The 16,191-nt window shown below is 39.8% G+C and overlaps 1 protein-coding gene across 1 annotated transcript in view; it reads right to left on the reverse strand.

Annotated features, from left to right (window-relative positions):
- The window catches only part of bmpr1ab (bone morphogenetic protein receptor, type IAb), a 40,227-nt gene extending 24,036 nt beyond the window's left edge, over positions 1-16,191 (reverse strand). The window contains exons 1-2 of the mRNA XM_053639465.1: positions 15,857-16,191; positions 7,134-7,290 (exon numbers count right to left, since the gene is read on the reverse strand). The gene's annotated coding sequence lies outside the window, so the exon portion shown is untranslated. The remainder of the gene's footprint in view (positions 1-7,133; positions 7,291-15,856) is intronic.

Here is a 16,191-nt window from a genome sequence, read left to right on the forward strand (position 1 = left end):
ATCATATAGAATCACTGCCCCTTATAACAAAGCACTGAGGCATGTGAAGGGGATTCTGGGAAGGAGTTCCCACAATCGTCAATCACACACATTTTTTAAAAAGTTGGGGGGGGGGGGGGGGGGGGGGGATCACTCTGGAGACAAAAATCTGAGAAGAAGGGTGGAAGGGGGCAAATTTTTGCCCAAGGTACCAAAAATAATCTTGAAATGTTGCTTTTTTTTGGACTATAACTCGGAGACGAGAAGATCCAAACAGACTGAACTTTACGACTTCAGTTTTGACATAGTGGGTACTAAGTAGTGCTCGGTGATGTCTAAAAACGATTACAATATTCTTTTTTTCAGTGGAAATTACAACACTACATACAAGCTTATTCTTGGGGTGCCACGATCGTTCATGACAGATGGAAATCCCAGGCAAAGAAGTAAACTAAGAAGAAATGCAGAAATACAACGTTAAAATATTTGTTTGGTCATATTTGATTAGTCATGAATTTAAATCAACAGTTTTCATTTGATTTTAGAATAATCAATTTTATTTTTGATAATTCTTACAAAGCCTCATAAATAAAATGCTTTTACAATATAAAATACATCCTGTTTTCTTTCTCATATACAATTCAGTTCATGAGGAATTGAAGCTGTTTGCTGCAGTCCGTAATTTATCTGTAGCACCAACATCTAGATTCAGAATACAATAATAATCTGGTAAACTGCTGCTAAGGTAGCTATTCTTAGTAAAAAAAAAAAAAAATAAAATAAAAAATATTTGGGGTAATATTAGACTATTTCAAAGCGGTTTAACAGTTCGGCTTTAGGTTTTTTTTTTCCCCATGTCTTCCTTTGCAAAGTAAGCAATATTTTCTTCTGTCAAAGATTAGACATTGAATATTGCCAATTACATCATCCTATCTCCCAGTCCAAGCATAAATGACATCAGAGTACTATGAGCACTTGAGTGAAATAAAAATAATAAAAAACTTGGAGTGAAAGAGGAGCACTACAATATCTATTATATAATTTAATAAAAGTCTACTTTGAGAAGCATTGCATTAGGGGCATTGTATGCAGAATCGGTAGAAAATGGGTGCATTTGCAAATCATGCAGGTTACTGGATGGTATATGCAAACTCCCTTATCTTGACACTGCTTATTTAAAATTCAGTGCGTATATGATGTGCAACCGGTCTGGTAATCATGTGCTTTTAGATGTAAAAGCACTGCTTGTTTTTTTTTTTTTTTTGCACTAGTCTGAAAATATAAAATTTATAGCATGTTATCTGTATTTGTAATATGACTGAAAAGGCTAAACAGCAGAATATAACTCAGTAAGTATTAAAGCTACTGTAAGATGGACATGCAGGTATATCCAACCTGTCCTAATCATTTCTACAAAATCACTTACAACTAGTGACAAGTCTTCTTCATTAACACCTATATCTACACACACTTTCCTCTCAATCTGGCTCTGCTGCCTGCCTCATAAACGGACTGAATGTGAGAGCAAACATGGTATATGTGGCCTGCGTATGTGTGTTGGCATGTGTTCCCTCTTGGGGCCCCCCCTTGCAGGCAGTGCCGTGCCTCGGCTGCCTCTCAAGGATTCGGGAAGAGCAGACTTCCCGGCTCCACTAACATTGTTTGCTTGGCTGCTCCTGTGCCTCATTCCAGGCTGGATTAGCATAAGAATAATGAGCACTCCTCCTTCCAGTCCTCCTGTTACACTCCTCCTCTTCTCTGGTCCTCCTTCTCCTCCTCCTCCCTTTTCCCTCCTTCATCTATCATTCCCTGCTGGCTGTAACCCCTCTAAAACCTCAGTCAAGTTCAGCTGCTGGCGACACACTGGCTCTCTCACATCCACAGCGTGTCTTTGGTTATATCTGAGACTTATCAGAATGTTTGTACATCCCTCCAGAGACAGAGATCACACTGCGGCTGAGAACTGTGATGGGAATCACCTGAATATCAAAATATTTACGTTAGAATGTTGGGTCACATTAGGTCTGCGGTGTTGGAATAAATGAAGAACTTGCAGTCAGTTAATTCCAGAACTATTAGCACCCTTTAAGAAAACAGGGAACAATTACTCAATAGAACTGAATGACAAATCTATTAATATTTTACAATTTAAAAAAAAAAGAAAAAAAGGGTCGTCTCAGAACCAGTTTGCAGAACCAGCCACGGTTCTTCTGGAGACTTTGACTGTCACACTTGCTTCTTATTTTTGCAGCAAAACCCAGCAGCCTTCACTGTCTGAAAAGTGTCTCTTACGTAATCTGCTGCTTTCTTTACCGACACAAACATTCTTCTGTAACATTTCATTTTGTACTGGAAAACTAAGGTTTTGAATTCTAAACTGTTTTTCGTATTGACTCAATCATGTAGAAGTCAAAGTAAAAATCTGTAACAAAGTTTGCACTAAGCAAAATAGGGTGCCTAAGACTTTTGCACAGTGCTGTACATTCTCTGAAGTATACAGTGCAGTACAATCGAAGAATAAAATATTTAGCAAAAACATTTTACTATGTTTGCCCAGGTCCCATTTTCCCAAGGCTGCACACATGGGGAAAAAAAAAATCCCTGTCATCAATCACCACAAGATATAGTGGTGGACCCCAGGTAAGTCACATTCTAGGAATTACAAACTGTACTTGGGGCTGTAAAACTATTACACACCAGATATCAAGTTGTTTCTAAAGGTTGCATCAAGAAGTCCTTCATAACTTAATTACACACACACACACACACACACACACACACACACACACACACAGCACTGTTTTGTCCGTTTTCCTTCAGATTGTCAAGAACGGACATAAAAATCTCCAAGAACAAATAAAAATATCTAGTTAAACTTAAAATAAAATATCTTTGTTCTCTGGAGCCTCCAATAAAAGCAAAAAAAAAAAAAAAAAACAAATAAAAAGATCAGTGAAATTTATATAATAAATAAATAAACACACACATACGTGTATACACGTATACACGTACACACACACACACACACACACACACACACACACACACATATATATATATATATATATATTCCAGAGAGGCTCAGTCCAAATCTTTATGAATAATTATAATAATAATAATAATAATAATAATAATAATAATAATAATAATAATAATAATAATGTGTTTTAAACCAACCCCATTCCAACTTAGACTGGTCCAAGAGTCTAGACAAAACTCTAAACTGTGCAGTCTGTTCTCAGACATTTCCTCATTTCAAGAAGCAGACATACACATCGTTATGGACTCTGCAGATGCTCACTGTCCGTTCTAGTAGCCTTTGTCACGTTCCTTTTCTGTCAGGTGTTTAGAGATCACTTCCTCAGCTGTGTGCGCTAATATTGCTCTCAGGGATTTCTTCTGCTGAAGTAGTTTAATATGAACAAGCTGACATCATTTGTAGTAAAAACATTCCTAATACAATGTGTGAATGTGTGGCTGAGACTAGAACCTCCAGTCTGATCTCCAGCAGTTCCTGGGAAACTTGTGCAAAGACTATTGTGGATTCACTGGCTAGAGAGTCTCAGCCCAGCCTGTAATTACTCCATGCAGCTGAAAATAAGTCAGAGCTTTAGAAGGCCCACATGCTCCGACACATTCCAAGAAAAAACAAACAACTGCGCTATCTGGACAAGGCTCAAGTCATCACACACAGGATCACACATAAGGTCGTAAGGCTACATAAGACTAATGGCCATTATCGAAAGGGACAACTGGCCAACATCCATGTTTCAGTTCTGCAGACCTGAAAACTCTTGAATTCGACAGTGTATTTTCCCACACTGGTACAAAACAACTGCCAACAGAACACAACCCAGGCATCTGTACGATCAATAACAACACTTTAGAAGTTTGGCCCTGTAAATCATTTGGAATACTCAATCCAGAACAACATTGCAAAACATTCTGAAAAGGTCAGAAGAAACTTTACAACAATGGTTTTTCATGAACGCATATGTGCTGACAGAAACTTTCGGGAGAGTCTCGCTGTCCGGATCAGCTGCTTATCATTACTGGAACGCCACATCTCTGAGGACTGCATACGCCATAACCAAAGGCATTCCTCTCCAGTGGTCTGTTTTACTTCAGAGCACACTTTTCTGTACCTGGGAAAGATCAACCCTTCTCCATAATGTGGGCCCTTTTAACGAGAGCGAATTCCTGCCTGCCAAGTCACTGATTCGAACAAATACAGACCTGCGAAAGCTGTTCTGATAAAGCATTCAGGGGAAACAACGTCCTCTTTCACATGCAGTACCCGTGAATATGAAGAAACATGTCGTATGGCTCATTAGTGGATGTAAAAACATTGAGCGCAGTGTTTAAGTGGTGCAAGTTGAAAGACAGGATGCCGTATTAACCAAGGCACAAAAATGTACTTCGTGCAGGATGTCCGAGTGACTCTGCCACTCTAAGCAAAAAGGCCTTAATGGATTCACGAGGAGGTTCTTCTCTTACAGATCACTTTCACAATTTGTGCTGCCACACTGTCTGTACAGCCACTCTTCCATGGGCTTACAAATCTAGATGTCTGCCACACAGTGTTTAAAAGCATCCTTTTTTTCCCACCCTGGCCTTATCCATACAGACCGAGGAGACATGCTGTGTTACCGTTGGAGATCTGTTTTCTTATCGCTGGATCGGGGGGGGCATTTGTTTTGCTTTTTCCTGTGAAACTGAGCTCAGCTGGTGCCGCTGTTCGCGCCACTCGTTTTCACAAGGCACTTGAGCCCGACAATGCTGGGGAGAGGCATTTTCCATTACCTGCTTGTGCATTCCAGGGGGGACAAATGATAAAAGAGGCCTTATCTTGTGTAGCAAACCTTCCTTCTTGCAAAGTCTTTCCTGCTTTGAAGAGCAAAACATACATTCTTATACATGGGTGTAAACCACAGCTAGCACCAAGAAGCAAAAGGATGCTTCTGGTATCCCTCCCCTCCCCAGGTCACTAATCTTGACCTGTTTTCCATGTTTCTTCTGAAAACATGCGGTTCTGTTTCAGTTCCTAAATACTGAATCTGGTCTGGATCCATGAATCTCTTATATCCAGGATGGCATCATTTAATCACCATGACAGCTTAGGCACCTCGAAAATATTACTAAAACATCAATAGAGCAGTTAGACATGATGAATAATGTCTATATATATTGTGTATATTAATTCATTCACCTTTTGCAACTGTTTTGTCCTCGTCATGGTGGATCCTGAACCAATCCCAGCCCAGAAACACTGGGTGTGGAGTAGGAATACAGAACTACAGATCACATTTATACCCAATGTTTTTTAGATACAGGAGAAAACTGGAGGAAACCCATACAGTCAATAACCCATTTTCAGGAGCCAACCAGGAACCGTTAAGCATCAACAATTCCCACTGCACCATCGTGCCACCCAGTGCTCTGGATAGACACTACGGATTTGGCTTTGCATGGCAATACATGTTCTCATAGCCATTATAAAGCATCCAAACTTATATCTATGCTGGTTCAACGTATAATCCGATTGTGTAATGCTTCGGCTCGATAACTGCTGGAAATGCAGGTTGACTCTTAAAGAAGCTAGCTAATTCCCTGGAACCAGCATCACATGTGGAAAGACGTAGGGTCACAGGTCTACAGGCACCCCAAAGCTTGCACGCTAGTCACACAGCACATTTGCATAACGCAAGTACTGCAAAGACCAACACGTCAATATTGATTAACAAACAATATATTGTACATCCCTAATAGCTATCCATGTATTAAACAGTTACACTTTTTTTCATGAAAATGTTTTTAGGTCGTTAAAAAAAGCTGACAGTCCGTTCTTTCTTTTTTTTTTTTTGAAGGGTGGTGCCTTTTAGAAAGTGCTGCAAAAATACTAAGCAGTTGCAATTTTACAGCTTTAAGCCAAGCCCGTCTAATTGAAGCGACGGGAGAGCTGTAAAAGTGCAGATTTTACGCGTGTTCTCAAGCCGTCAGCCTCCTCAACGCCACATTGTCTTCAAAGACCAAACATGACGTCTGGTTTGTTTGATCCTACGGGCACAGTTCCACTGAAGCTCTGCCTGCCTCCATGATTTCATGCTCATGTTTAACAGCAGTGGGCAGAGCTGATAACTATATGACAGTGAGGGACTCGTATTAAAGAACTGATCGATTTAAGTACAAACAATAGAAGACATTTTTCCTCCATATGCGTATATAAACCTGAGAATCTCCAGGGATCAAATTTCCCCATTTCAGCTTTCTGTGTGTGGTCTGTGCAACACCGTGGACTCCGTGAAGCTGCACGAGAAAGTTTTACGAGCGTGTGGAAATGACTGGAAGTGTGTCTACGGCTTATGAATGCAGAAGTGTAAGGCGGCACGGCAGCCTGTTTGTGCTGCAACCACAGTAACAGCGAGGCTGGAGAAACACACTGGAAAACTTCTGAACTGCCCACAGGCGAGGACCCTGTTTAAAGTCTGGCAGATCACACAGCCTCGTTCAGCTCCACATCCTTTGCAAACATGTGGCTGCAATTGAGTGGAACAGCCCCTCCCCCAGGTCGCCATCTCACCAGTGCCGTGTAAACATCTCTGGGCCGCGCAGCTCGCTAAACCGCGCTCGATATGGCCCTGAATGATCCACTTCTCTAAGCCAAACCTAAACTTTCACTCGGAGCCAATCAAAACTAAGGACTTTAGTGGCAGTCATTCTGAGCAGAGTGACTCTATTCTGCTCAGCGCAGAGGTGCGTGCGTAAACACACATTCATGTGATTGAGAGGTGCGCCATTAACGTGCAGTCGAGTGGGGGGAGGCAGGCTGCATGGTGATGTGGCCTCTGACAGACCAATCAGGCTCAGATAATCAGGGGACAGGAAACCCACTGATTGCTGAGGTCAAAATACACTCAGGGCAACACAAAGGTAAGAAAAAAATTGGAACAGTCAGAAAGTGGGGTTTCAAATAAAGGAGGACATACATGTCAGAGTTTTAAGTTTACAGACTGATGCATCATCATCAAAAACCAGAATGTAAATCATTCTATTTTACAATACAACACACATTAGCTTAAAGCAAAATGCAATGCTAAAATCTAGCTACATTCTGCACGTCTCTCTGAATAAATATAAGAGATGACAGATCCTACCTGAGCAGGGAGCCAGTGCAGCAAGGCATGATGTTTCAGACAGCACGGCCTGGCCAGATTCATGAGTGTTGAAGGACAAGGCGTCCCACCTTGAGGGAATTTCCAGACTACTTTCAAGGAGCAGCAGCACCAATGTGCACACAATCCCTCAACGGAGCTGCAAAGATGGTTCGGAAAGATAAACAAACAGTTAAGAAAATATGTACTGAAAGAGAACTATGATATAAGCTAGTTAAAATCATGGTCATTAGCAATATTGTAGAAATGACAGCAATAAAATAATTAATATAAAGATTAAAATGATACAATACAGAGATAAAAAGTTTAATTAAAAAATCTATATTAACAAATACCTTTAAAAATACTTCAAAAAGATTCACAAAATTGTTTTTGCTGAAATATGTGTAAAGATGGTTAACCAAAAAAAGTGCTGACATTAGTAAAACACACAGATAACCTTTAAGAGCCCTTGTACATTGGAAATAAAACACCAAGCACTAATAGCCAGCAAAAGGTTTCGTGATCCACCTTCAGCATTTGCTGATGTTTCTGATTTACACTGGAGCTCAGCCACATAGACGGGGAAACACGAGAGACAGGTTTCGGTTTACAGAATATCGAGTTAGAGGCTGTGCTCATAGTTGCACCCGGTCAATGCACAGATACACAGCTTGGATTCAGACTAAAGGCTGCTTGGCACTATAACCGCTACTCTGTTATGAACATTCACTTTGTTGAGGCATATAATGGGCTCCTCAAAACTGCAATTTAGAATTTTAATGCAACATTACTACCCGCGTTAATGCCAACCCACTTTCTCATTCCTCTCAAAACAAACCAGACACTGAAACTGCGTTAGGACTGAATGCTGCTGTCCTCAATCAAGACAAGGACAGCAGCCAGCTTTCTGAAGCGCTCTGGAACCAAGCTACACGTGCTCACGTGGAATTTTGCATGGTTTATTTTTTACTTCAATGAGTAGGCCACCCAGCAGAAACCGTTCGATGTTCCAACTAAATCTTTAGTCATCTAATGCGCCGTTCTAATATGCAAGTTACGCCCACACAGACCCAGATGATCAGCAGAAACTGCACTTCGGCGATATCAACCACAGAAGAACATCGTTTACTCGTTAACAGTGGACTGAACATTACAGGGTTTCTGACACGTTTAAGCGTTTAACTGAGAGAAGAAAGATGAGTGACAGCTGAAGGAAGCACAAGTCAAATATTTTAAGATGCCCTCGGCACAGTTAATACCGATGGGTTTAGTAAATCCAACAGAAAAGCATGTGGGTGTATGAAAAGCAGCTGGGGCAAATGCGATCAAAGTGGACGATCAACCATATCTAATTGAAATTAAAGCCCATGAAATGAGAAGGCTAGTGAGGCTTATAGGGGTGCTCTCTGTGTGGAAACACTGGTGGGAGGCCACCGACATCTCATCCTGTGTGAAACAGAATTTCCATTAGACACTACTATAAGACTTCTTCCATCTTTAACAGAAAGGTAAGATTTAGAAAGATGGTACTGTCCAGTGTTATTAATAAGCTCATTATTAAGTACCTGCTTATTCTCAAACCAGAAGGTGTGTGTTCATTTTCTAGAACTCTGCCGCTCTGGTCAAAGTTCCAGCTGGAACATAAATGATTTATATGAATGGGCTCATACGAATACATTATCGTTTCTATAGTAACAGCTCATACATGGGGACTTGTTTGGTGGATGCGCCACGTAATCAACGACTAATAAACAGATAAGGCGTGCTGTTATTAACCAAAGAAAATCTTGTAATTGCCGATATGGTGAAGTTAACTCAATAAAGAGAAATTTTTTTAATTTTTTTTTTTTTTTTTAAAACATTTATGAAAGGAGTCTCGGGTGTCTGCCATGGTAAAGGAGTTTTCACCTTTGGACTCCTCTGGAACATCACTTATTAACAAGAAAGAGAATGAAAGAGAGGCTGGTGAGAGAACAATCGGTTAGTGATGCTATAACATAAGTGATAGCATTGGGAACTCCTCTATTCTGTGGATGTTCCATAACATTAAACTAAACTATAGACATTTAAAAGCATGACGTGTCGTTCATTAATCGGTCCTTCCAGGATTTTGCGATCGCAGAAATTTATGCAAAATCAAGGAAACACCGCAATATTCTGAAGAGCCTGCAATTTTTTGCCAAGATGCACCATGTGACATCACAACGAACTTTCAGTCAAAGCTGAAGAGGTTTGATTGAAGTCAAACCTTTTCAATTCACATGCATCAACCATGAGTACAGCTAAAAAGATCTCATTTACCAACAAACATCACTGCGAAAGACCATGCAAAACAATTTTGTGCCATTCAAGTAGTTTTCCTAAAAAAAAAAAATAATTTAAAAAAAAAAGCACAAAAAAAATTATCACAAATTTAAAAAAAAAAAAAAAGTTGCAGAAAAATCTAAAATTTTTGGCTGCAGCAATCAGGGGGAAAAAAACCCTGCAAAATCCAGTATGGACTGATTAATACATTAAAAATGGTAGTGGTTGGCAAATTGGAATGGTATATGAGATATAACACACTTTGGTTCACACTGTTAAAGGAAAATAATCCACTTTGGAGTGGTAACAGTTACTCTGCTTCATGTTGGGCCATATCACACCACCCTTGCATGGATTATTGTCCTATAACAGAACAGCCCATTGTGTGTTATTCCTTACTTAACGACTTGTGGTTCTTGGACTTGAGCTAACCTACATACATTTAAACCAGAGTTCTGATGACCGAGTAGTGTTGGTTTTTATTGTTACTGGTTTTAAAACAGTCTCAACCAGACCAAAAACACAAACCTCATCTAAATTACACTAGGTGACAACTTCATGTTATAAATGCTTTTTGGCCCAGGACTGGCTCAAATATATTCATAAAACCGTCCGAGTCTTAAGATGCCGGCGAGGCCATAAAGAGATAAAGCAGGAAGGATGAAAGGTGTTAATAATGAACCTGTTTGTCTTATGAGCTGCCTTTATCAGAGTAATGCTAGTTTACGATCTAAAGTATAGTACCTATTCATATTCACAGAGCTTTCTAGGAAGGAATTTCCCCAAACAGCAGCTGAACTAAAAGGTTTGCAAAGCTTAAATGCGATCGTATCATGGAACGTTTTAATGCCAAGTGTCAAAGATGACTTTGTGATGTGAGTAAAAGTTGGCCTGCTTGTTTAGCAGCATTTTGCTTGTTACATGAGCTAATTTGTATCAGAACTGCCCAGTTTTTTCGCATCTGTTAATTTTTAAAGCGAAGACACACAGTCAATTGTCTATCAACGTTCTACTAAATAAATGTCCAAGGAGACTAAAATGGCCTGAGGAGTACTGGATTCACATCTCCTGTTAGGGACTAGTGTAGCAAGGTGCTATTTTTTTTATTTTTTTGTTTGTTTCTTTGGTTTTACCGTGTGTGGACATACAGTATGTTAAATGGTATAAAGTACAGTAAGTGACACTTTAAAAAAACAAAAACAAAAAAAAGCTCACTACACATGGTACATGTCATCAAAATCTGTAAAATTCATTGAATTTAACATCCTTGTGTGGCGCAGCACGTTTATGTAGATAAACATCTACCTTAGCTGGCTTCACTGAGACGATGAGAGACAATACTTTGCACCAGCTGAGAAACATCTGGGAAATAACTGTTGTACAGCTTTCAGACAATCCACAGTGAGCATGTCTTGATGACTTAGTGCAACAAACAAAATCCACACTGGAACTCGAAGCAGATGGGGTTCCCATTTTTTTTCTTCATATGGAAAGGGACAGACTAGCAGATGGACTAAACAAGGATAGACCAGGTACAGAATGTCATGCTACCACTGATTGTTGGGAGCCCTTTCTCAGATTAAGAAGCTTTAGCATGTCCCCGGCTTTAGCATGTCACAGCACCTTCTGCTATTGTAAGATAGCCAAATGGGACTGTAGCCCCTTAATTACAATACAAATGAACAGTGAATACAGAGTCCCCAAACCAGACATTCAATATGCGCAAACAGTCAATATGCCAACATTATTCATTGACACTTTTGGCTCTGGTGCGCTCACTGGCAATCCTGATCTACAGCTGGATTTCTGTAAAACTTCCTTCTAACAATGTTCTATTGTTAAACCACTACATGAGTAAAACTGAACTGAACAGACTGACATTCTGTACATGCAGTGAAACCCAACTATTGATCAAGACATATCAGAACAAATGGTTGGCCTTTAGTCTTCACCAAATTTACTTTAAAAAATAAATAAATAAATAAATAAATAAAAACAAGTATTTGAAACGCTTTACTCTCCAAACAAACCCAAATATCTGCTCTAATTTGCATTCAAGGGGATTTAATCCAAAGCACAAGCCTTCCACATTTATCTACTGGCACTTCATCCATTTTCATAAGCATTTATCCTTTATTTACGATGATTTCTTGCTTCTTTGGTTGAATTCTGCTACACGCATAACAACTAATTAATGACTTACTGAGCTTTCAGTTGTACTTCTGCAGTAGCGTGAACACAAAGTGCACCAAGATTGAGTTGTACTCTTCATACATGACTTATTACAGCTCTGAATGCTGAAACATAAATATGCCTCATGCCTGACACTCTGTGCAATTAATAAGCAAGTTGACATCCAACACCCAAAAAAAAAAAAGCTTCAACTAAGAGCTCAAACACATTTTTAGATTTGCTAAGATAACAGGCATTTCAAGTGCTAAGGGGTTTCATAAGGAAACAGCAAAGACCACCTGAAGGCCACCGAGGTGGAGCACAACTAGCAACACTAGTCCTGTATGACGTTAGTGTAGGCTAGACCACGGGGGTTGGTATTGGAGTCCAAGCACGGCTCAGAACGAATGTGTGTACCTCTATGTGCTCCAGCTCCCATTAAACAACCCAATTCCTTTGTTCATGAAATAAAGTACTGCTGAAACAAAGGTTTGTGACTGAAATGTCCTTTAGTGGGCATGAATAGAGAGACTGCTGATGAAAATGCAAAGTGAATGCAAAGAGACTTAGCTTATTCTGTGACAGTTTATAGCTACCATCTCAATAGAATGACCGTTAAAAACACTTAGCGTGAAAAGAGAAACAGACGAGCACAGGAAATCAAATACCTGGACTAAACCATTACATCAACCAGGCAATTGAGGCAATGACAAAGTAACACTGTAAGACTAGTCTTACTACTCTGGGAATAATCTGAATAAAACCATGAAAACAAAGCAATGCTATTGAATTTAACAGCCCTCCTTTCTCTCACTCTTTTTTTTTTTTTTTACCTTCTCTTCTATCCTCAGAGCTCCTGAAAAGAGGTGTTCTTCGGTTGCCAGACCCACACAAGTCATTTGTAGACTGAGCGCTCATTAAGATCTGCCGATAACATTCAGCGAGAAAAAAAGTGGCCGAGCCAGGAAGTGCATGCCTGTCTATGCAGTAAAAAGGGAAGTAAACAGGTAGGCTATTGCTGCGACGAGCGATAAGATCGCTCCAGACACTGTTTCAGCCTACATTCATTGCAGTTACTGAAGCCCTCCTTTGGCTTTTCAAAACCACGTCTTATGTCAGCCAAGGGCATATTACAAAGGAAAAGCTCTGAAAGTGGACGGTGAACAAACACACACACACACCAGGCTACATCTTACTACCAACAATATATTACCAAGTGGTTAACTGAAGTAAGTTGGAGTAAGTAAAACAGCTTAACCAGACTACTGGTAGATTATAGACAGCTCTGTTTAAAGTGAGGCTGAGAAACTAGCATATTGCTTTCTCCTGTCCTTCAGCTCATAGCACAGTGGGGCAGTAACCCGATTCTTGTGCTTGCCTCCAATACCCCCACCCCCAAACCAGCACCACAATTGTCCTGGTGAAAGCTTGAGGGGTCGGAAAAGAGCCTCCGTGAGTTAAACAGGCAAGACAAAATTGCCTAACAAATTCAGACAGATGTTTCTAGAAAACTGGCAGCAAATTTGAGCACTTCCTTAGGAAAAAAAATAATACATCATGCAATTTACAAACATCAACAAAAAGCTGTTAAGAGCAACAAGTCTGAACTTCTGAACTACAATCCTACTTGAGGGCAAATCACATGTGTCTGAAACAGAGATGTTGCCTGCAATCTATCTACCCACGAGTTCCCTAGATATAACAGCACACCACCACCAACCTTAAAAGCGCATGAGAACCTTTCAACTTTTCACGGAAGAAAACAGTTTCACATCACAGAGTGATTGAAACTATTACCGAGAAAAACACCACAGAAGAACTGGATCAAAATCTAGATCAAACAAAACCTCAGCACTCTTTCAGTCATCTAAATCAGCGGCTTTTGCATTTATTAACGAGTTCATAGCCGGTTTGACTCCAATAAATCATTCAGAGGATCACTTTACACATTTGACGAATGCGTCTAATAATATCTGAATTGTTCATAAAATAAACCTGAGGCTGTATGTGGATATTTTCCCCCTACTTTTAAAGATGCTGCAAAAGGTAGAAGAACCCCTGATCTAAATTTAAATCAGAGCAAACTGAAGAGATTGGAGGAGGAGGAAGAATTCACATTATTAACCCTGGGACAGTTGCTATTCTCTTCACACACAATGATGCCCCCCATTAGTGATAATTATCTGGAGCGCAGACTACTTCACAATCTTAACCACGCACGCACTGTGGTGATAAAACCTTCAAAGAGACGCCACAACAAGAAGGCGAGAGTTAAAGCCACAGTACAAATACAATATGATAGAAACAGCACACACACACACACCTAAAGACCCAGATACACTCCTCAGTCACGAAGCACAGACATACTACATTTACCTGAAACTTTCCCTCAGACACTAGTAAGAATCTGCATATTAAACTGACACATAAAAAATGGCTTGATGTTTCCAGTGACAAACACTTACAACTAATCTGATTAGCTAGAAGCTTATAAAAATAAATAAATAAATAAATAAATAAATAAAAGCAACTTCCACAGTTAAGTAGCTTAAAAATACCCAATGTTTACTTGTGTGTCTATTCATATTCACTGCACTGAGACAGGGAGAATAAACCACAAGCACTAAAGTCTCTGCCCATTTGTGTTTCTTAAGACTGGCACAGAAAGAAAAACCGTTTTTCTTAGCAAAGCCAAGATGCGAGCACAGCCCACTGCAAGCTTCTAATTTTCTCCTCAGTGTTTTTCTCCATTTTCCTGGAGCACGAGAAGTCCCATACCGCCCTACCCATGACACAGGACCTTGATTCTCGAGAACTTTATCATGAATACATACACACACACACACACACACACACACACACACGTGTGTATATATATATATATATATATATATATATATATATATATATATACACACACACACACACACACACACACACACATATATATACATATACACACACAGGGAATAATCTGAACACACACAGGAAGCCCTTGAAGCTGACCACTTTAAAGGGCAAGACTGCACTTTCTAATCAGCAGCGTACAAACACAGGAGGGTGGCTACGATGTCCTTAGGGCCATGTCGGTACATGCGGAGTTCAATGCAATTCATTGCAATTTTATTTGTATAGCACTTTTTACAATGGACATTGTCTCAAAGCAGCTTTACAGAAACATATAAACACAGGATACAGATTTTAAGTGTGTGAATTTATCCCTAATAAGCAAGCCTGTGGCGAGGAAAAACTCCCTAAGATGATATGAGGAAGAAACCTTGAGAGGAACCAGACTCAGAAGGGAACCTGGCCTCATCTGGGTAACTGCTGGTGGACGTCTAGGTGATGACAAAGACGTAAAGACGAGATCAGAATCTTAGCTCTGGGAGTATAGATTAACAAACAAATATTTCTAATTAACAAAGTCTTATTTCTCAGTGTTATTTTCAGGGTTAATAACTAAATTCTCATTGATCACTGATCAGCTCCATCTATCTCTCTCTCTCTCTCACACACACACACACAGCTCTGGATATAAACCCACAAATAAACCCAATTTTGGCTCCTTTAAATTAAGCAAAGCAGTATCTAATGTAGGCCCAGGCCCAAGTTTTCTACACAGGGAAGGAGTGTGCCTAGTTAGGATACACATTAGGTCTACATGGTATGTTTCCACGGTGCAGGTTGGAACTTGTAACACAAAACCAGATGCATCTCTCTCTCTCTCTCTCTCTCACACACACACACACACTTAAAACGATTAAAAAAAAACCCACTAGAAACATTTTTAAAAAACAACAGGTTTATGCAGAGAACTGAATCAAATAAGCTTTTACTTACAGTATGTGATGGTTCAAGTGCATTCATAAAGAAAACCCCACTGAAGGAAAAAAAGATAGCAGTGTAGACAGGCTACGTGCCAATCCGCACACTCACCTACTACTTAGTGTGGAAATAAAATAGTACGCTGCCTTTAGCTTGCCCTAGACAGCACGCGCACTAGTCTGTTTAGGACGCTAGTAGTCTACTAACTGTAGAGCGCATCGACTTTAAATGCCTTCAAACTGCACCCACAAATAAAAATAAATAAATAAATAAATAAATAAAGCGCCATTTAAAGTCATAAGACAGATTTTAACCATGAGCACGTTGTATCTTTATAATATTCATTTTATTTATTTTTATAACAAATCACCCCCAGAAAGCAAAAAAGAAATCCCAACCAAACACCCGGAATCCCCACTTACCTATTTAACAAATTCACACCAACATTTAAAACATCCTTACAAAACAGGTAGAGGAGAACTGGGTAATGGTAGTCTCAAGGCAAAAGGTCGTAGAAATGTCCCGAAATATGAATTAAAAGCGGATTTATCCAGTACATGTGGGTGTGAAAGCGAGGCTCGGAGTCTCCAGCGTTGTTTTTATGTTACTAGTAACCGGAGTCAGATACATTCCGCTCGTGCAGCTCGGTGCTGAGCAATCCTCCAATCAGCGCACAGCAGAGGGGTGTGGAAGGCCAAAGGGACCACAAGGTCTACAAAAACAACTACATATGTCACTTTTTAACTGCACTGTACGG

The sequence above is a fragment of the Ictalurus furcatus genome, chromosome 13 (assembly GCF_023375685.1).
Source record: "Ictalurus furcatus strain D&B chromosome 13, Billie_1.0, whole genome shotgun sequence".
Classification (NCBI taxonomy): domain Eukaryota; kingdom Metazoa; phylum Chordata; class Actinopteri; order Siluriformes; family Ictaluridae; genus Ictalurus; species Ictalurus furcatus.